General features: G+C 42.6%; 1 protein-coding gene across 1 annotated transcript in view; it reads left to right on the forward strand.

The window, feature by feature from the left end:
• Nucleotides 1–2255: 2255 nt before the first annotated feature.
• LOC124794669 (peroxidasin) overlaps nt 2256–21842 on the forward strand; it is a 197827-nt gene continuing 178240 nt past the window's right edge. The window contains exons 1-2 of the mRNA XM_047258204.1: nt 2256–2317; nt 14515–14586. The gene's annotated coding sequence lies outside the window, so the exon portion shown is untranslated. The remainder of the gene's footprint in view (nt 2318–14514; nt 14587–21842) is intronic.

Consider the following 21842-nt stretch of genomic DNA (forward strand, 5'->3'; position numbering starts at 1 on the left):
ACACATTTTCAAATTTACCCAAGCTTGAGAGATTGTAAGTATGATGCGCAGACAGCTGCGTCTGCCCGCTCACATTACCCAGGGTGTGTGGACTCTGCGTGACCCGAAAACGTCTTTCGTCTACCCTTCCCTGAAAGGTCGTTGCACGTCTTGTAGCAACATGCGGATAGTTGCAACACCCACTTTAGCCATCTTGTTTTCCTATTTGGTACGTAATTCACTTTCTGATAATATCTCAGCAATAGTGAGCAACGGAGAAGGCGAAAGTCTAAGAAATCAACTAGTTTACTTCGGGTTGCTGGTACTCATGTTTTAGCTTAATTCACCCTGTATTTATATATCCTGGCACAATGAATTCTATTCTACACTTGTACTAGACTCAACGTCTTCAATTCTTTGTGGTACATATTCTAAACAGTTTTTAGCCACCACTATTTATACCATTTCCAATTAGCCCCATCTGTCCCTGTTAAGGCAAAAACACTAGTCTTCAGGTTTCCTTTATAGAAATTTATATGGACTTAATTCTGGCGGGCATCACGGCGAAAAGTCGTTTCCTTTTTGTCTACGTCCGAGGTGTACGAAGATGTACGCTTGAAACACAGTTTACAAAATTTATTTTTCTGTTCTTCGGAGGTAATCACATAGTATTCACGAAGGTGAAGTGATTTATTGATTATGTTCTATTACTTTTAGATTTTATGCTACATAAACTCATGAGTATTACGTAATGTCGTAACGGATTTAGATCAGCCAGTGGTTGTCCTCTGTTCATTAATAGATAAGGGGAACCGAAGAACAAGTATAGATTCTGTAAAATCTGCTAGATTTTAATTATATGTCCTTTTATCATTACGTAAATTGTTACTTGCCGTACGGGCTTGCCGCAGTAGAAAAACCGGTTCCCGTTAGATCACCGAAGTTAAGCGTTGGATGGGTAACCATCTGGAAGTGCCGAGTCGCTGTGGGCAATAGGGACGCACTCAGCGCTTGTAAGGACAATTGAGAAGTTACTTGACTGACAAGTGGCGGCTCCGGTCACGAAAGCTGACAACAAATGAAGCATATTGCTGAGGATGCCACGGCGGTCGGTCGGTAGCGTTATGCCTTCCCAGGCCTATTCACATGGAGTAGACTGTTACGTAGTAGCTTTTGTAGAGTCTGTTACGATTCTTTACCTCATCTTTTTATCTGTTGACAGCTTGAAAATGGGCACTGGCTGATCGAAATCGGTTACGTCGTTGTCAAACGCTCATTTGATTGTGTCGCGAAAAATCTAAAAAATAGAAGAACATCTTTCAGTCTTGTCTAGTGTTTGAAACCGAAGTGTTTTTAATCTTGAGGAATACTTTTTTCACGTGTTGCATTGTGGTTAAACCAATTACTTTTTCACTTTGCACTCCAATTACTTTTTCACTTTGCACTCCCCTAGCAATTTTCTTCCAAGGAAGCTACACTGCATCAGTTCATTAATTCCATGTCTTCGTTGTTTCTATTTTTAACGAATTCTTTCTTCGTTCATAGTGATCTTCGCTGTTATCATATTTCTTATTTAACTTTAAATCCTTGCCGAGGAGACTCTTTACTTCCTTTAGAATTGTTATCATTATTATTATTTTTTTAATGCAACCTTAATTAAATCTTCCTGCAGCCCGTTTCTCAATTTCTTTTTCGCTTCCACCACGGCCTCTTCAAACCTACTTTAAATGCTACGGACTATAACTATCCTTATATACTAACTGCACTCCATTTTATTCAGTGATTGTCGAATATCAATTTTTCCGCATTCGTTTCAACAGAACTGTTACAAAGCTTACTGAAATGAAATAAGCTAGTGAGTACTATTGAACTTGAGAATGACGTTATGACGATCACAAAGAAATTTGAAGAGGATCTAATGATATTTTTGCCAGGACAGGCTGCCTTTAATTTCTGCGTAAATTTTTAACGTACATGTAGTAACGAAGTAAGAGGAAGAAACATACAATAAAAATATTATCAAATGGAGTGATTCAAAAGTTATACGAGTAAACGAAAAGTTAAATGTGAGCGACTTTACGGCAATGATGACTGGCAATACGCCACTGTGTTACTTCCATTGCGCGTTACCGATCATGTACGTCATTGTGACGTCGCAGAAGATGTTTAGTCACCCAGAATCCACACATCCCACATATATATGCACTGCACGCTGTCGCCAAGAGCGCAAATGTTCTGCCTTTGCTAATGCCGGCTGTCCTTACAGATACCTGCATTTCAACAAGATCGAAAAATTAGAACCCGGGGTATTTAGCGATCTGAGAAGTCTCGAGCGACTGTAAGTAAAAAGAAAAGAAGAGAAACGGAATGAATTTGTGGATACTGCTGGGCTTGGATACTCTTTGGGATACCATAATTTTGTTGTTGTATCTGCTGCACGTGTTTGCGGGTGTTTTGTTGAGCTGTAGAGCGGTGTTTCGTAGGCTCTTTTATTTTCATGCTTTTGTTTTCTTTTTAGTTCAACGTTTTTTTACTAAATGTGACTTTGAATAGCACAATTTCAGTTATGTAACACAACAAGATCACACTGAGAATTCTGAGAACCCGAAGTAATATTATCCTGTACTATTAATTAAAAACACAGTATCGTCATGAATACATGAATGAAATTATACTGTTTCCAGTTTAGTTGACGTCTTGTACATTCATTGAACGTTGTACAACGAGAGTCTCAAGTGTGTCAACAGTGAATAGGTAAGCAATGGGCAAAGCCGTTCGTTAATCGAAGCGAAATGATTTAATGAAGTGTCTAGACTTTTGCGGGAGACAATCACAATCCATGTGTTCACGTCCAAACAAAAGTCTGCACAGTATTTTGAAACCGGTGTTGTTCGTAATCACTGAGGACTTACACGTCGTGAGTAGTCGTTTTACGATTGATATACAAGAAATTAAGACATGTTTTGAAATACCAATATCACCTTTAGATTTTCGTCAGAATTCTGTAACCCAGGCTATAAAACGTGTTTTATCTCATTATTTAAAGAATTTATTTAGTACCAATACTTGAATTTTTTACCATATTGGTACACGTCCTTTACCCAATTAAAATGAACGACTTAGATCTTGCTTTTTACATTGCCGGTGGTGTGGCTATATTTATTTTAGTACTGCGTTCAAACGTGTTATTGTTGCAGAAGATTGCACGCTACTTACTTGCATTGAAATGCAAGTTGTGTCGCAGTGTTTTTTTCAGAGTGAAATAGAAACATGTTGTTTGCAATGATCCGTCTTTGAGATGAGAATATTAGGCTCACCAGACTCATCTGCGTGTATCTAGAGGAGTGAGCTGTACGCTCTTATAAAGCACCACTGTCTATCTTCTTACAAGGGAACCTCCCCATCACACCCCCCTCAGATTTAGTTATAAGTTGGCACAGTGGATACGCCTTGAAAAACTGAACACAGATCAATCGAGAAAACAGGAAGAAGTTGTGTGGAACTATAAAAAAATAAGCAAAATATACAAACTGAGTAGTCTACGCGATCATAGGCAACATCAAAGATAATCTTAAACCGGGAGCGCCGTGGTCCCGTCGTTAGCGTGAGCAGCTACGGAACGAGAGGTCCTTGGTTCAAGTCTCCCCTCGAGCGAAAAATTTTTCTTTATTTTCGCAAAGTTATGATCTGTCCATTCGTTCATTGACGTCTCTGTTCACTGTAATAAGTTCAGCGTCTGTGTTTTGCGATCGCACCGCAAAACCGTGCGATTAGTAGACGAAAGGACGTGCCTCTCCAATGGGAACCGAAAACATTTGATCGCATGGTCATAGGTCAACCGATTCCTCCGCAGGAAAACACGTCTGATATATTCTATACGACACTGGTGACAGTATGTGCGTCACATGACAGGAATATGTTGTCGACCCACCTAACTTGTACACTTGGCGAATGGGTAAAATGATTCTTCTACCTTGCCCGAGTTAGGTTTTCTTGTGGATGTGATAATCACTCCCAAAAAAGTGATGAAAACATAGGAGTTTGTCACATAAACTGCAACAAATGAATGCAACAATTTCACAGTCACTCAGTTTTCCCTGTGCTCTGTCAAAACATATGTTTTTAACGTTTTCAAATTTTTCCGTGTGTAGACCGTCAAATCCTGCATATGTCCAAGCAAATCTGAACATGTCCTGGAATTTTGGAGAGCGAAGTTGATTATGTGTGAGTGCCTGAACTTTGATAATCATCTGAAAATAAAAAATTAAATTGCTCGAAGAAAGACTTGAACCAAGGACCTCTTCTTCCGCAGCTGCTCACGCTAACCACGGGACCACGGGACCACGGCGCTAATTATGTTAGTCTATGCTTGAAACTGCTTATCTTGCGCATGGACTACTCAGTTTGTATATTTTGCTTATTTTTTCATAGTTCCACGCAACTTCTTCCTGTTTTCTCGATTGATCTGTGTTCAGTTTTTCACGGTCTATCCACCGTGGCAACTTATAACTAAATCTGAGGGGGGTGCGATGGGGAGGTTCCCTTGTTAGTGCTGTACTTCATAAGTGCCAACGGTATCATAGCAACAGCACTATAGTTAACAAGCTTCAATGATGCCTCTACAACGTGCGTTTCACGAGCTGTTCGCAGGTATGTTGTATAATGTATAGGAATTTGTGGCGTCGATGGTGGACGAAACTCCAAACAGTCGACAACGCATGGTACAATGTTCGTTACCCATGGTGCTGCTATGTTCCAAGACGACAGGGCTCCCGTTCACGCAGCTCGCATCCTCCAGGAGAGGATTTGTGAGGAAAAGGATGAATTCTCGCATCTCCCCCTGGTCACTACGCTCGCCAGATGTCAGTACTATTGGGTCTTTGTAGTCTACTTAGGGGGAATCGCATGACCGCTGTCCATCTCCGCCATTGTTGCCTGAACTTGCCATTAATTAGCAGGAAGAATGGTATAAGATCTCTGGAAAACCACACAGACTTGTATTTACCCATTCTGAGATGAAATGGAAGCAGTTCTAAATGTCAACGGTTTCTCCGCGGGGCGTTACGTGTCGTAATATACAGTGTATCCCAGTCCCTTTAGGACTGCTTGTGTGAAATTCCCCAGTACCATCTCGTGGCGAATTGCGGAGTTACGATCCTTGAAGTTTCAAAAATAGCTGTCCGCAGCTCGTGGTCTAGTGACGCCGGCACGGTAGCTCAGCGTGTTCGGTCAGAAAGGCGCTGGCCCTCTGTAATAAAAATGAGTAAAGGAATCAGCGATGAACTTGAACGGATATCCTTTGACGTCCGCCCGGATCAAAACACAATGAACATTATAAAAAAAATAAAAATAAAAAGAGGCTGGCGCTGATACCTCTAGATCACGGGGTCCCGGGTTCGATTCCCGGCCAGCTTGGGGATTTTTCTCCTCCCGGGGACTGTGTATTTGTGTTGTCCTCATCATTTCATCACCTTTCATAAAAGTAGCTAGATTGGACTGTGTGCAGATTGGGACTCTATACCGGCATTGGCGACCGCGCAGTTTAGCTCCCCACGAACAAAACATCATCATCATCATCATCAAAAATAGCTATGTACGTAGTCAGAGTGCTAGAACTACTGCAGCAGACATCCTCACCGAAAATATAACAGTATGTGTCTGACACTCGTCCGTAAATGGCAGGGAAGCAGTGATGCAACATCAAGTTTTTTGAGTCCCCCACGGAATGTGAGAGAGAATTCGCCGAATTGCTTCTCCACGATGACACTGCAGCCCACAAAGCAAAGTTTGTGCGCGGATCGCAGTTCTGGATCACCCACAGTATTCGCCGGATAGCACCCCAGGCGACATCTGGTTGTTTCCCAAATTGAAGCTGGCAGTGAAAGGACACAGTATGATGCAGTTGAGTACTCTACTGGGCATTAAAATTGCTACACCACAAAGATGACGTGCTACAGACCCGAAATTTAACCGACAGGAAGAAGATGCTGTGATGTGCAAGGTTGGCGCCGGTGGCGACGCCTACAACGTACTGACATGAGGAAAGTTTCCAACCGATTTCTGATACACATACAGCAGTTGACCGGCGTTGCCTGGTGTAACGTGGTTGTGATGCCTCGTGTACGGAGGAGAAATGCGTACCATCACGTTTCAGGCTTTGATAAAGGTCGGATTGTAGCCTATCGTGATTGCGGTTTAATCTTATCGCGACATTGCTCCTCGCGTTAGCCGAGATCCAATTACTGTTAGCAGAATATGGAATTGGTGGGTTCAGGAGGGTAATACGGAACGCCGTGCTGGATCCCAACGGCCTCGTATCACTAGCACTCGAGATGACAGGCATCTTATCCGCATGGCTGTAACGGATCGTGCAGCCACGTCTCGATCCCTGAATCAGCAAATGGGGACGTTTGCAAGACAACAACCATCTGCACTAACAGTTCGACGACGTTTGCAGCAGCATGGACTATCAGCTCGGAGACCATGGCTGCGGTTAACCTTGACGCTGCATCACAGACAGGAGCACCTGCGAAGGTGTAGGCAACGACGAACCTGGGTGCACGAATGGCAAAACGTCATTTTTTCGGATGACTCCAAGTTCTGTTTACAGTATCATGATGGTCGCATCCGTGTTTGGCGACATCTCGGTGAACGCACATTGGAAGCGTGTATTCGTCATCGCCATACTGGCGCATCACCCAGCGTGATGGTATGGGGTGCCATTGGTTACGCGTATCGGTCACCTCATGTTCGCATTGATGACACTTTGAACAATGGACGTTACATTTCAGATGTTTAACGAACCGTGGCTCTACCCTTCATTCGATCCCTGCGAAACCCTACATTTCAGCAGGATAATGCACGACCGCATGTTGCAGGTCCTGTGCGGGCCTTTCTGGATACAGAAAATGTTCGCCTGCTGCCCTGGCCAGCACATTCTCCAGATCTCTCACCAACTGAAAACGTCTGGTCAATGATGGCCGAGCAACTGGCTCGTCACAATACGCCAGTCACTACTCTTGATGAACTGTGGTATCATGTTGAAGCTGCATGGGCAGCTGCATCTGTACACGCCATCCAAGCTCTGTATGATTCAATGCCCATGCGTATCAAAGCCGTTATTACGGCCAGAGGTGGTTGTTCTGGGTACTGATTTAACAAGATCAATGCAGCAAAATTGCGTGAAAAAGTAATGATATGTCAGTTCTAGTATAATATATTTGTCCAATGAATACTCATTTATCATCTGCATTTCTTCTTGGTGCAGCAATTTTAATGGCCCGTAGTGTACATTGTAGAAAATTATATAATAGTAGTAAATGCAGCTCCAAAACACTATTACAGTGGCTATTTCAAAACACTTTTAAAACGATTTCAGATATATTTTGATCCCGAGGGAGATCATTTTTGATAAACAGAGATTTTGTGAACATAATAGTCAAAGCCACAATCCTAACGTTACTGGGAGACGCTGTGTATATTCTGTATTTCCGTATTTTTGTCGACCCGGTGTACAACTGGTGCAAGTACAGCTAAGAAAAGCTAAATCGGGGCTTGCACGGAAGCAAGCGGACAATCGTTTTAGCTTCGCTACATTTGTGAGTGGAAGAAAAGAATGATAAGCAGTGGTGCAAAGTACCCTCCGCCATGCACCGTATGGTGGCTTGCGGAGTATGAATGAAGATGGGGGTGTAGAAACGCGACTGATAAGCCGTCATTGTTCATTTCAGTTATTTTAAAATAAAACACATTTGTTCATTAACAAGCAACTACTGAATTCAGAGAATACGTCTTCTTACGGGAGTATAATTCGAAACGCTTGAGAACCGCAAAGACGTGAGTGTAGATTGACGCGTCGCAGCGAATGACAGACCGTGCAGCAAGCTGGGCCCCTGGTGTTGCATGCTCCCTGGGTACTGGAAACTGGGAACTCTATACTGTTGTCAGCAGACGGCGGGGCGCACTGTGGGTGAACTTCTTTTTTTTAACGATGGTAACAAATTGTTACTGCTGACTGGTTGGGCACGTTGCTGATGGCTAACCGCTGTGGTGTCCGGAGTCTGTGGTGTTCTGTGGATAGTCCAATATGTGTGCATGGCAAAGCATGCGGCATCTTTAGGCTTAAGAGTGCAGATGTCTCAATGGCGTGCTGGGCCCTACACACTACCACTCAAGGAGTGAACAAAGCTGTAAATGCGCATGAGCTATATTGCTTTCAGCTGAAAACCTTCTGCCATCCGTTTGGTGCGCTGACTGCCAGTCGCACATATAAGGCCGTGTCCGTAATTAGTGATTCTCCTGTGTGTTACATTATCTCACTATAATAGAGGCAAAGACATTTGTAAACAGATTTATCTATACTTATCGGAAAAATGGCGCAAGATCTTAGAAATCCTCAGGAAAATAGTTATAAGCTATAGGGAAAGGCGAATAATAGAAAATATGTACAAGAAACACAAGGAAATAATGAAAAATGAGGACAGAAGAACAAGAACGAAGTGCTCGGATTACAAAATCTGTTACTACATTGACGAAATCTTTGGCACCTACTGTTCAGTCTGCACATCGAAGAAGCACTGCCGGAAATAAAAGAAAGGTTCAAGAGAGGGACAAAATTCATGGTGGTCTCAACGGTAAGATTCACTGATAACAACACTATCCTTAGCGAAAGAAGGGAGAATTGCAGGACCTGTTTAATGGAATGAACTGTGTAATGAACACAAAATTTGATTTGAGTATAAACCGAAGAAAACGAAAGTAATGAGTGGCAGAAACGAGATTAGCGATAAACTTAATACCATTTTCGGGGTTCGCGAAGCAGACGAAGTGAAGTAATTTGTTTATCTTGAATGCGAAATTACGAATGACAGACGAAACAAGGCGAATATAAAAAGCAGAGTAACACGGGCAAAGAACTGGGATTACTGACAAAGAGAAGTCTGCTACTATTTAATATTGGCCTTAATCTGAGGTGGTGTATCATGACCTGGGAGGAAAGTGACAAAGAACAGAATCGAAGCGCTTAAGATGTGTGCTAGGGTAGGATGTTAAGAAAACAAGGTTGACTGATAAGAAATCACGAGCATCTGCATAAAAATCGCCAAGGAGAGGATCATGTGGAAAAAATTCGTGAGAAGACGAGAGAGAATGATAGAATAAGACTTCAAGAAATACCTTCTGTGATACTAGACGGAACTGCACAGGCTAGAAACAATAGTAAAGGCACAGATTGAAAGCAATCTAATAAATAATTGAGGACGATAGTTACTAATGGTTGTCTGAGCTGTAAATGTTAACACAGGAGAGGAATTGTGACGGGAGCATTCAGAAACTAATGACAAAAAAGTATTGAGCAAAATCATTATGAGTTTATGACGAAGGCTGTGCTGAATTTAAAAAAAATTGCAAACTTTTTGTTCTGTCAATTATCTGACTACAATAATGTAGGGAAAGTGAACAGTCATTGCATATCCAAATTAATTTTCCGTTCCTGTTAAGTGATAGGTGGACGGAAAGCAGAATGTATAAGATTCGCAAATGACATGGTGACTCTTGCAGAAAATGGAGAGGCTCTGATTCATGTGATAGATGACCTGAATGAAGCCTTTGTAGTATAGGATATGAACATAAATAAAAAGAAAATGAAAGGCGTGTTTTTAGGCTTAAAGAAAGGAGGAGCGAATTATAACTCAGGGCATGAAACAATATAACTGGTGAGGCATTATTTTGGAAGCTGGATGAGGGAAAGTATGAATCGTGAGCAAGATATCGAAGTCAGAATGGCGCTGGCGAAAGTCATTTCGAAAGCAGAGAAGACTCTTAGGTAATGGCTGGAACATGGAACTAAGAAAGCGATTAGTGAAATGCCTAATATGAGATGTGGCCCTGTGTCCAGCAGAAACATGGACATGGAGGAAACAGGACGTGAGGAAAATTGAAGCTTGTGAAATATTGATATGTCGTAGAATGGAGAAGGCCAGTTGGAGTAAAAAGTCAGGAATAAGGAGGTACTGAGAACCGATGGAGATGATCGAAGTATGTTACTATCAGTGAAGATCAGGAAGCTAAACTGCACAGGATATAATTTGAGAGACTACGTTCCAGTAGAGACAGTTGAAGATTTTAGTCCGGGGAAGAGAGGGAAAGGCTGAACTGGACTGGACATATTTTAAGAGATTGCCAACCGGTAAAGCAAGTGAAGGTGTTATTGTTGTTATTCGGGAGAAGAGACGGAACGGTGGAAGGAGATACCAGGTGCTCTATGACGTTAGTAGACTGCATGGAGTGTACCAAAGTACAAAGAGAAAATGAGAGGGCAGAGAATCAGGGAGGGCTTGGAAGCGTAAACATGCTGCAGGGCAGATAACCATATGATACAGATTTAGCGATAGCGCAGTTTAAACATTTGTCTTTCTATTAATAGCCATACAACTGACATCAAAACAAAAACAAAAAAGCTAAAAGCCAACTTTGCACAGGCAGAAATATTTTCTCTGTACCAGTTGTAAAGCATTATTTCACGATGTGGTGCAGCGCGGAAGGCCGATTCAAATTCCTGTGGGTTCTTCCAGGTTTGGAGGGACACGGCCAATTTTTTTTTCTTGTCTTCGTCCGTCTTTAAAGACCTAATAATCGAAGTTACATCAAAACTTTATGTCGAATCCTTAGTATGTTTGCTGGACTTTTTACAAGTATGCCTTTTTATTCTTGTGGACTGTTCAGCTCGCCTGCTGCAACACGCCATTCGGACATCGGTAAGCTGGCATGTCATCGTTGGTTTATTGTGTGTCGTATGAAGTTTCAACCTGTACAGTGAAAGTACAATAATACAACTGTTTTGGGAATATACTATGTTTTATTGCAATGCATGACACTTCTACTATTAACACACATAACATACATGGTGATTCAGCTACCACTATCGATGTCGTTTTATGCAACCCGTAATGTTAATCCTGGCCTTCAAAAACAACCAGTGAGATATTCATATTCTCTAGCTCGCTGTGTGCAAACTATTAGTCCTACAGAAAAAATGAATAAGGAATTTAATGTACTTCAATGTTATACTGAGATACGTTTTCGCTAGAGGCCTTAGATTTTGAGTTATTAAAGAAAAACGTACAAAAATGGCCTTCGAACGCATCCCCACCGCCACACTCACTCCCCACCGGTTAGGATTTCTAGTATGTTGTTCATGGCACTCTCTCCTATCACTGTAAAAAATTTACGACTGCAAGAATTATTTCCCACATTCGACAATTTTTGGTCTTCTTTGACTTGCCTTCATACGCCACCGGTTTCGTCGAACACCTACAAATTGTGCAACTGAGCTGTGTGTAGGTTTTACCTAACATTTTTTTGAATTTTGTCAGCATAAAATAAACAATTACATCATTCTATTCGTCAGGCCTTCTGACTATGAAGCTACCGTGCTTGCAAAGGTTAAATTTGGATAGAATTGTTACGTAATTAGTTTCAGATTAAAGCTTACAAAAGTTATTTTTCTTTCATTGCCCTCACGGGCACGTTTAAGTTCATAATGTTAAATAATATACTCGACCCTGCTGATAGCGTAACAGCCCAGTCAACAGAGACCAATATCGAGAATATTTCCTGTAGTCGAAAATTTCTGTACAGTGGTAGGACTAGAAATTCGAACTGGTGAGGGGTGAATGTGGGGGTGGAGCCGCGTTTGAAGGTCACGTTTTTTACGTTTTCCGTGCATAACTTGAAAACCCTGAAGTCGAGCCAAAACATATCCCCGTACAAAACGTTACTACATCACTACATCACATTTCCTACATAAAAGTTCTGCTCATTTTTCCTGTAGAGTAATAGTGTTCGCATATCGAGCGAGAGAATATGAATAACTCGCGCGTGATCTCTAAAGGCTAGGTATAACATTGCAGGCTGCATAAAATGATATCGGTTGTGGCATCTGAATCACTGTGTATGCATTGCCCACAATGCTGGTGCCTTGATAACAATATTTATTGCGGGTTGCATATTACGTAGAGTTATTTTATAATTTTTGTTTCGAGAAAGAGAGAAACTGCACTCAAAAACCAAAAACAAAATGCGTGTGAAACACTTAGTTGGACTTCCGTAGACCAGTAGCCAATAGCGACCACAGTAGATGATCATATGAACACATTTCTAGTGTTTTATCTGATGAGAACAGATGCTTCTTAGCTAGGTTTAAAGGATCAATGCATAACCTATACTCTTCTGCTCGAGAACAAGTGTGATAGGAATAATGCTTTGGCTAGCTAGAGTTCTTTCATAGTGTAAGAGAACAATATATTAGAGCAAATTTCCCACATAGTGTAACAAAGTTGACTACTTTGTTTTATGTATATAGGTTTAGTATTATATTGGCATGAAATGAATATACTACACAGAAAATAGTATTGTCTAAAAAGACACATTTCATCAGTTTTCGACAAATAGCATGGAGTGTATTTCCGTTCATCTTACTTTTCCGCGAAGGAAGCCACGGTGCAGACATCACCAAAATGTCAGTTCACCAGGTAAGATAATCCCAGTTACAATAGCAACATAATAAAAGTTAGACTAGTTATTCCAACAGCAATGTGATAACACTAAAAATATCCAAAACGTCTGTAAAATACGAATGTAAAAAATAGCCTGGAAAACTGTGTACTCGAACGGGGTTACACTTGTAAAGATGTGTGAAGACGTACAGTGCAGTGAAAGAAACCAAATTCAGTTAGTAAATGATGCTTCATTCCATATTTTGTGACTTAATACTTGAAAGAGAGAGGAAAGAATAAGAATGGAAGAACAAGAACGAAATACCCTGGTAAAGAAGTGTATAAGGATGTATTATTTCACTACTGAATCTTTTCATCCAAGAAGTTGTGATAAAAATGAAAGAAGGGTTCGAAAATTAGATTAAAATTCATAATTACAGGATGTTAATGATAAGATTCAGCAATGACATTCCTAACCTCAGTGAACATGGAGAATTGCAGGACCTGTTGAATCGAATGAACAGTCTAATGAGGACATAATGTGGATTGAGAGTAAACTAAATAATGACGGAAGTACTGAGGAACAACAGAAAAGATATTGGTGATAAACTTAACATCAAAATTGGTGACCACGAAGTAGACGAAGTTAAGGAATTCTGCTACCTTGGTAGCAAAATAATCCACGACGGATGAAGCAAGGAGGACATATTCGTAAAAATCAGTCATACACAGGCAATGACGACATTACCGCAAAAAGAGGACTATTTGCATCAAACATAGGACTTTAATTTTAGACAGTAATTCCTGGGAATGTTCGTCTGGAGCACGGGGCTGTTCAGTAGTCAATCGTGTACTGTATGGCTCTGGAAAAGTAGAGTGTCGAAGCGTTTTGAGTTGTGATACTGTGAAAGGTCGTTGAAAATTAGGCGGACTGATAAGGTATGAGGGGTTCTCGCTAAAGTTACGAATAAACACACGAAAAACGCTAACAAGAAGAAGGGACAGGATATAGTGGGGCATGTTTTAAGACATGAAGGAATAACTCTGAAGTACTAGAGGCACCTGCAAAGCGTCAAAACTGTAGAGGAAGTCAGAGAGTGGAATATTCGAACAAACAGCTGAGGACTCGGAGTGCAAATGTTACTCCGAGGTAAAAGGTTGGCGCAGGAGAGTAATTCGTTGCGGGCCGATCAAACCAGTCAAAAGACTGATGGCTGAAATAAAATAACACGCTGGTCGACGATTGGGATAGAGAATAGAAACTTTGGAATGTTGAGACACCACGGGCGATTTTTTACAGTAAAATATAGCTGGAGTGGCGGGAGATTTAGGGGAAGGAAGGAGAATTTCGTACAAATTTTCCTGTTCTGGGGGGCAGTACAATGCGCTGCCTCGAATGAACATCAGTACACGCGAAACCGCCGTAATCTAAATTTAAAATAGTTTGCAAGCATTTTCTCTGCTAGGCAGAGGGCGACAATTGAGTATACGCGCAGACCGCCTCAGATAAGAATTTAGTAAGAGTAATGCAATTTGCAGCTCCCTGTGCTACATATCGGCCTAAGCAATTCTATTATGGCCTCTGTTCGTCCTTTTGTTAAAGAGATAGGGCAGATTAGTGACCGACCACAGAGATAGAAAGTGCTGTGTGTGACTTTAAGAAAGCACTCTTTAAGATGCAGAATCACAAGACGGTCTTCTGAATGATGTCGTGGTACAGTGTTGAAAGTGGTTTTTCATGTATTTAGGTGACAGTGCGGAGCAAATGTTGTGCCTACTTTTGGACTACTACTAACAAATATGTTTGTCCGTTAGAAATGTTATTTCCACTCCAAATGACATTTGTGAATTTAGAAATTTGTTTACTTAAGACTTGACAGGAATAACAGGAGTGTAATATCTATCTGGAATACTAAGTAACCTATGACTTTCGTCTTGAAAGGAGCTTATTTCGGAATTTATTTTGTCACGTACTTCAAGCAAATGTGAAATAACTGAAGTCACTTTAAACTATTTTCCCTAAAGTTGTGTGCTGTTGCAGGTTCCTGCACAACAACAGGATACAGAAGATACCAGCTGGCGCATTCAAGAACTTGGGAGCACTGAAACGACTGTAAGTAGCGTGGTAGCAGCTATTCTTCTTAGCTTAGAGCAAACGCAATTAAAAACAAGCAGACAGACATCGAAATTCATCAGTTTGTTTGTCAACACATCACCACATTGCGAAACTTGCCTGGTTTTGTACAGATGTGGTTAGCGTATTCTTGTATTATGTAGATTTACGGATGTTTAAAATATACCTTTTTTCGCGTATTTCTGTAGCACTGCCCGACATTCTTAACCATAAAAATGATATTTTTGTAGACATTGTACTTTGTTACGAAACGCTGAACCACACTGAACTTAGATATGGAAGTTTTACTGCAGGTGAAATACTTTAGTTGCAGCACATTTACAAAGCATTGTTTTAAAGGGAGGTTCATAGATACCTTCTTAGGAGATAAAAGGTTTGTTTCTACTCACAAAATGGTAGGTACTCGGTTTTGCAGTGCACGCTAAATGAGCGACTGAACCAGCAGCGTTTGTGCAACGCTGTTAGCTAACAGTAGATCTACTATCACGGCTATGACACTTAAAATTACGAAATTTTTCTTAGCAATTGTGTGGTAGTGATTTCTAATGTAATTCAGTTTTAAATATTTGTTTCAAAACTTTTCTAAGCAACAGAATGTCGGAAAAGAACGATGCATGAGGGCATTACATTCTGTCTGAAGGGATCTTTTTTACCGTGATGTAAATAAATTTCGACTACTATGAATATAATTAGAAATTAAATTCCAGTTTGAATTATTTCAAAATTTCACTTATTATGCGTTAATGAAGATGACCTAAACGTTACTTACCTAAAGGTGATATGTGATCGAAACTAACTACAGCGGGAAAAATATGAGGCACCGAGACGGAAAAATAAACTGTAAATAAAAAAAAATTAATATCAACACAGCTGCTGAATTCTTTTGCAACGAAAATGTCGACTGTAGTGAAGATTTCATATTTATAACAACAGGGAAGCTGTTCCATATGAACAATCGATCTTAACTATGGAGCTGTAATTTGTCTCCAACGAAAAGTTCTGTCACGATGAATGTTAGTTACTCCACAGTGACATATATACATACCATGGAAACCCCGTACGGTATGTGATGGAGGGTGCACCGTGTTGCAGAATCATTTCCTTCTTCTTGTTCCATTCAATTGTGGTGCGCGGGGTGCTAATAGTAGTCAGTAACCGTCAATGGACAAAGAATTTATGTAATTCTATCCTTGTGGACAGTGCGCGAGGAACTGATATCTTTGTTTATTCGAGTTGGGACACGGACTCCCAGAACGTTTAGACTACGACTCTACGATGTTGACGTTAGCCGACTTGCAGCGTTTCCCACTGAAGTCCGCTGAGATTTCTTTGACGCTCAGGCGATCTCTCCCTAGCTCATCTGTAACGATGGGTGCCGCTCTACATTAAATCTTCTGTATCTCTTATTTAACTCACCTTTGTGACAAACGAACATCATTCTCCTCCCGAACATCCTTGAGGGCGCAATGGTACCGTCCGAGGCATGTGGTCAGCACACCACGTGTCCTGCCCGTTGTCAGTTTTCGCTACTTCTTAGTCAAGTTGCTCTTCATTTGGCCTAACAAGGGTCGGGTGTACCCCGCTTGCCAGTATTCTCGGCAGACCCGTTCGGTCACCCATCCAGGTACTAACAAAGCCCGACAGCGCCTAACTGTGGTGATCTGACGGGAACAACGTTAAATACGGCGGCAGAGTCGTTGGCACTCAAAAACTGGTCGATCGGTATTTTTTAAGTGACCTCCTAATTTAGCGAATTCTTGGAATAAATTTGAATCCGGCATCAGCCTTTCCCACCGCTACATTTGCGTGATTCTGCCATCGTATATCGTTCCGGACACGAACCTCAGTATTTGACGGGGGCTTACAAGATTGTGTATGAATCGCCGTCCTCCTGGCGACGGAAGCTTTCCAGACTTATCGCATAGCCATTGTCAACGTCAACACCATTCGCGTACGCCACGATCTGGCTCTACTCCATGACATGCTGTTTGCCTCGGACGTTGACGTAGGTCACCGTCAGGAGGTTAACGTTGCAACTTTCTGTGCTCCACACGGTTTTATAGCACACGTCTCTCATGTTCCCCCACCGTTAATGGGTTGGCGATCCCTTTACGTGACGGTATCCGCACTGATGCTGTTGCATATCTCCCTGATGCGAGAGGTATGGCTCTCAAGTTTAGTGGCGTCAGGATCGCCAATGTCTATGCGCCATCTGATTCGGCTGCCCGCCGTGAACTTTCCATCATCTTCTCAGAGACAGTCCACGCCTCTCTTCCTGGGTCGGCAGGATGCATTGAGCATGGGAGACGACACCTACTGCACCCAAACACCCGAAGACCAAATACCACGTCACTCTCCGTGCGCGGCGCTAGAGACATTTCTCCAGCGCCTCGGCCTAGTGGGTTCTAGGTAGCATGCTCATGGCGATCGTCTGGGGTTTACGCATTTCACTAGCCATTCTTCCAGCCGACTCCATCGTGTTTACCTCTCCCGCGATATTGTCAGTGCGGGCTGCTGAAGACTGGCCCGTTGCGTTCTCAGACTATATGACGCATATATCTGCGCCATCAATCTCTGGCTCCAAAGGGTGAGGCGCGGCCGTGGACCATGGAAACTGAACACGATCTACCTTACTTCAGCCAACTGCCCGCAGCTCATCGAGACCTTGTCATCGACGCCGTGATGCCTATCAGTCTGGCCTGTCATAGTGGTTGTCCTGTGCAAAGCCTGACCTCCATACGGCCGGGATTGCTTACTGAACGGAGGTTGTGCCATGGCGGCGATCGTCTCGAGAAATTTCTTCCACTATTCTCCGACAGTGTACTGTGATGTGTTCGCCAGAGTACCAGCCGGTGGTGAATCGCGGCAAGGCACTGCTCACATCCCATCCTCGGCGCCACCTTGAAGGAGTTCTGATGCCGCTCAGAGTGGCTGCGTGGTTTAGGGCGCCATATCACGGATTGCGTGGCCCTCCTGCCGGAGGTTCGAGTCCTCCCTCGGGCATGTGTGTGTGTTGCTCCCAGCATAAGTTAGTTTAAGAAGTGTGTAAGTCTAGGGATCGATGAGTTCCGCAGTTTGTTCCCTTAGGAATTCACACACATTTGAACACTTTTGCAGTTACGTTCAGGGCGCGCACACACTATGGGTTAGTGAAAGGGCGTCCTTCTATGTATCATGTCGTAGCGAACCGATGTCACCTTGGACTAATTTAATTAATGATCTTGTGGCCGATGATAGGCAGCATTTTGGTACCCAACGGGATTTCGGGTCCGCCTTCCACGAACATTATGTTACGCTGTACTCTGAACAAAGTCACCACCCTACTAACATTACGGTGGTCTCCAGCTTCTCCTTTGGCTCAGTTCCTGTGGATGCGACGATGGATCTGATTGCTAGCGTCAGGGAGGACGAAGTCCATTACGCTATCCAGGCGGGTTCTACGAATAGATTTACTGGCTCTGACGTGCATTTCGTACTCTTCTGCTGCCAGTGGGGACAGAAATTTGTCAGGACCTCATGTCACTTTTCGTGCCGATTCCAGATACTTTCCTCGATGTTTCCTCACACCCATCCACAAGACTCGCGGTACCACACGGATATGCGATTAACGACCCTTTACGTTACTCAACACAAAGCTCTTTACCCGTCTGTTGGCTGTGCGGTTTAAACCGACTGCTTGGTATGTGGTTTCCCAGATCAAACTTCTTTATGAGGGGCCAGTAACACCAGCACTGCCCTCTGCCATTATTGGGACATAATCGCTCTTGCTCACGCTCGTCGTATACCTGGTCTTTTGGTATCTCTTGACTTTAGCCAGGCGTTGGATCGGTTCGACCAAGACTACCTCGAAAGGGTGCTCCGCGATATGGGCTATCCTGATACTACCGTCGACGTCGTAATGTGTCTCCTTCGTGGAACTACGCCTCGTGTAATTTTCAATGGCCGTCTTAGTCCTCCCATCTCGATCTGTCGATCAGTGCGTCAAGGCTGCCGGACGACTCTCGGTGACCATGTAGTCAACTACACTGCTTATACAGACGATCTCGTCATCGTTCTTCTTCGTAGGGGTGCTGAGGTCAGGGAGTTACTTGCATGGGTTATTGCCTACGGCGAAGCTTCTGGTAGTTGCCTGAACATCCGCAAATCGAGCGCCATAGTTATAGGTGCCGGACTTCCTGCGAACAGTGCCTGTAGCTGATACTCTCCGATGCTTAGGACTCAATATCTCAAGTGATCTGCGGCGGGTAACTGCACTCAACTACCGAGGTCTTCTTCCCCAACTACGAGCTCGGCTCTTAGATCAACGTTTACAGGCGCACGATTTGCTGCAACGGACACAATATGTAAATGTGTATTTGCCGATACGTATCCCCTACGTGACACAGACACTTCCTATTCCGCCATCCATGGCCCACCGCATGCTGGTGGCATTGTCTTCATTTGTTTCCCACGGCTTTCTGCTCAAGATAAGGTACGAGACCCTCACTCTACCGCGGTGCAGGGTAGATTTAGGTCTGTATCATGTGCCTGACAGAGCGGTAGCCCTTTTCATTAGCTCTCACGTCACGCTGTGGCGCCGTAGTGCCTTACCATCCTATTTCTGTAGGCTCGTGCACCACACCCTCTCTCAGCATCTATACAGCTTTCGGGAGTCCCGCGCTTCTTTTACTTCCGTCACTTTTTCCTTGAACGGAGCTACGTCCGTACTGTGATACTGCCAGCGCACTTGACATCCAGGAAGGCGATCTATGGTTTTCTTGAGCAGCACAGGTCACCGAATGTGGCTGAGGGCAAGCATCCCCATGTCGACTGGCGTTCATTTTGGCGATCAGTGTGTGCTCCTTATCTTGACACTGATGTCTAGTCTACACGGTACCTTACAGTAAATGGGAAGCAAGTATGCCGGTCACCACGCTTTCTCAGGATTCACCTCGCAGACACCCCATTGTGTGTCGCTTGTAACGTCATGGGCTCAGACGAGCACCGCCTGGTGTGCCGATCGGCGAGAGGTGTCTGGTTCTTGGTGCGACAGATGTCGCCCCTAATTACCCGTACGACTCCTCATCAGATACCTATTAAACTGCTCCTCTTTCCGGACGCGGGTTACTCCCCGTAAGCGAACACGAACTCAATGCAGTGGGTTTGTGTACACACAGCACACTATGTATTTGCTGATGGCAAGAAAAGTATTCTTGATTTTCGGCGGTTCCTTCATGAAAATACAGACAATTTTTCTCCCATTTTCTTTGCAGTGTCTTCCTTAAACCACCCCAGAGCTGGGATGTTCCTGTCATGAAGAGTTGATCCCCGTCTGTTGCACATTTAGAACCGATACAGTCTTTGGCCATCGGAATTTTCTTCTCGGAAAATCCATATGTAGGTAGCGTCAATGCGACTGACGTCTTCTGCGCCGTCCTCCTCGTAACGCCTGTTTCCTGATATTCTCGGTGGTATCAGTGTTAAAAAAAATAAATAAAAGAAGTAAAAAAAGAAAGAAAAGGGAAATAAATAAATGAAGAATGATCACTGCACCTCTAATGCACGTTTCCTACACCGCTTTCCTTGGTACCTGGAGGGTGGGAATGGAACATGGTGGTCAGACGTCGAGTTGCGTCCCCTCCCGACTTTGCCCCCATCCATTCTGGAAAGTTCCTTTAAAAATATATATATATATATTTCGAGTCCCGATCCGGCAAAAATTTTCATGGCCGTCATTTCATAACTAGTGGTTGGTCGACATTCGCAACTGCGAATATATTTCGTGAATAAAATAAACGAGTGTCAGGGAAATGTCTGTTGTTTAAGGACGCTGGACACTTATTCGAAATGAAAGGACTTCAAATTTCTGTATTATTCACGTAATTCAAGCTACTTCAGGTTTACTTAAACCATACGAACAGAATATCGGGATGATTCCTTCAGGAAAGGCGTTGCTGATTTCTTCCTTTATCTAATTTCTTTCCATAACGAAACTGAAGGTTACAACGTATTAAATTCCAACGTCCGTTTTTTTCATTATGAGAACAAGGAGAGTAAGTACACGAGAATATTTTCAGAAACGATATTCCTATAGGAAAATGGTCTTCTCGATCTGTTCACCTATACAGATGGGATCACAAACAATAGGAAAATCTTGTAAAGGAGTTTCAGGAGAGTCTGTGTTGAGAAATAATTGTTCATAAAAAATTCGGTATGATGTGCCGTTTCCGAGTTATTTGGCATTGAAGTTAGCCAATCGGGTCCTTGCGCGGGCAAATTCAAGCACGTGCACGACATAAAATGCAGTAATGCACACACATCTGTGGGTCCGTCAGCTACCGCTTGTTCTAATACTCATTATCAGTGAAATTGCACCTTTTCCGGAATTGATAAATTTAAACTAGATTATCTACTAGCATAAATTTAGCTTCGATGTTCACGAAATCAACCGAAGAACACGTTTGGCGAATCTTTCTGTGGGAGGTTTCATAAACTTGCGCGCTCCACGGCCTGATTGGCTAATTTCAATGCTAAATAACTTGAAAACGGTGCAACGTATCGAATTGTTTTCTTAACAATTATTTATCATCACTACCTCCTGTGTAACCTTCAAATTTTTCAGACTGATTCTCACCATCCTGTTGTATATTTATTACATTTTTGTCAAGAAAATAAGACGCAGTACTTTTTGCTCTGAATCTGGATCAACGGTTGTCTGAATGAAACTGCTGTTATGTTACATGCTGTCATTATTCAATTTATTTCGTTCTTGTTAACTTGTGGGAAAGTGTTATAATACTCGTGGCGTTCTGCGTAAAGTTTACGCTCTATCTCTTGTAAATGATGTCATCTGATGACGAGCCTGCCTTGTCTTGAATTAGCAGGCATGTAAACATTTCATGCGGGACACTCGGCATCTTTCTGTTTTTTTAAGAATTGTCTTCAATTAAAAGAGTGCCACACTCCAGCAAAACCTGTGGACAAACATACGTACACACACACACACACACACACACACACACACACAAATGTACGCACGCCTCATAGCATTCGTATTATTTCCTAAGCCTTAGACACAGTACAACCTGATATTTTTCAGCTATGGCTCGAAAATACGTGTAACGTAAGTTTAAATGCTTCACCAACCCAAATAGCATATGTTAACTGCTTTTAGACTAAAAAAATGTCAGAAATCATATGCGCTCGTTATTCACCGTATTTATCCACTGGAAGGAGCTTAATATGTGACATAACTG

Source organism: Schistocerca piceifrons, chromosome 4 (genome assembly GCF_021461385.2).
Source record: "Schistocerca piceifrons isolate TAMUIC-IGC-003096 chromosome 4, iqSchPice1.1, whole genome shotgun sequence".
In the NCBI taxonomy this organism is placed as follows: domain Eukaryota; kingdom Metazoa; phylum Arthropoda; class Insecta; order Orthoptera; family Acrididae; genus Schistocerca; species Schistocerca piceifrons.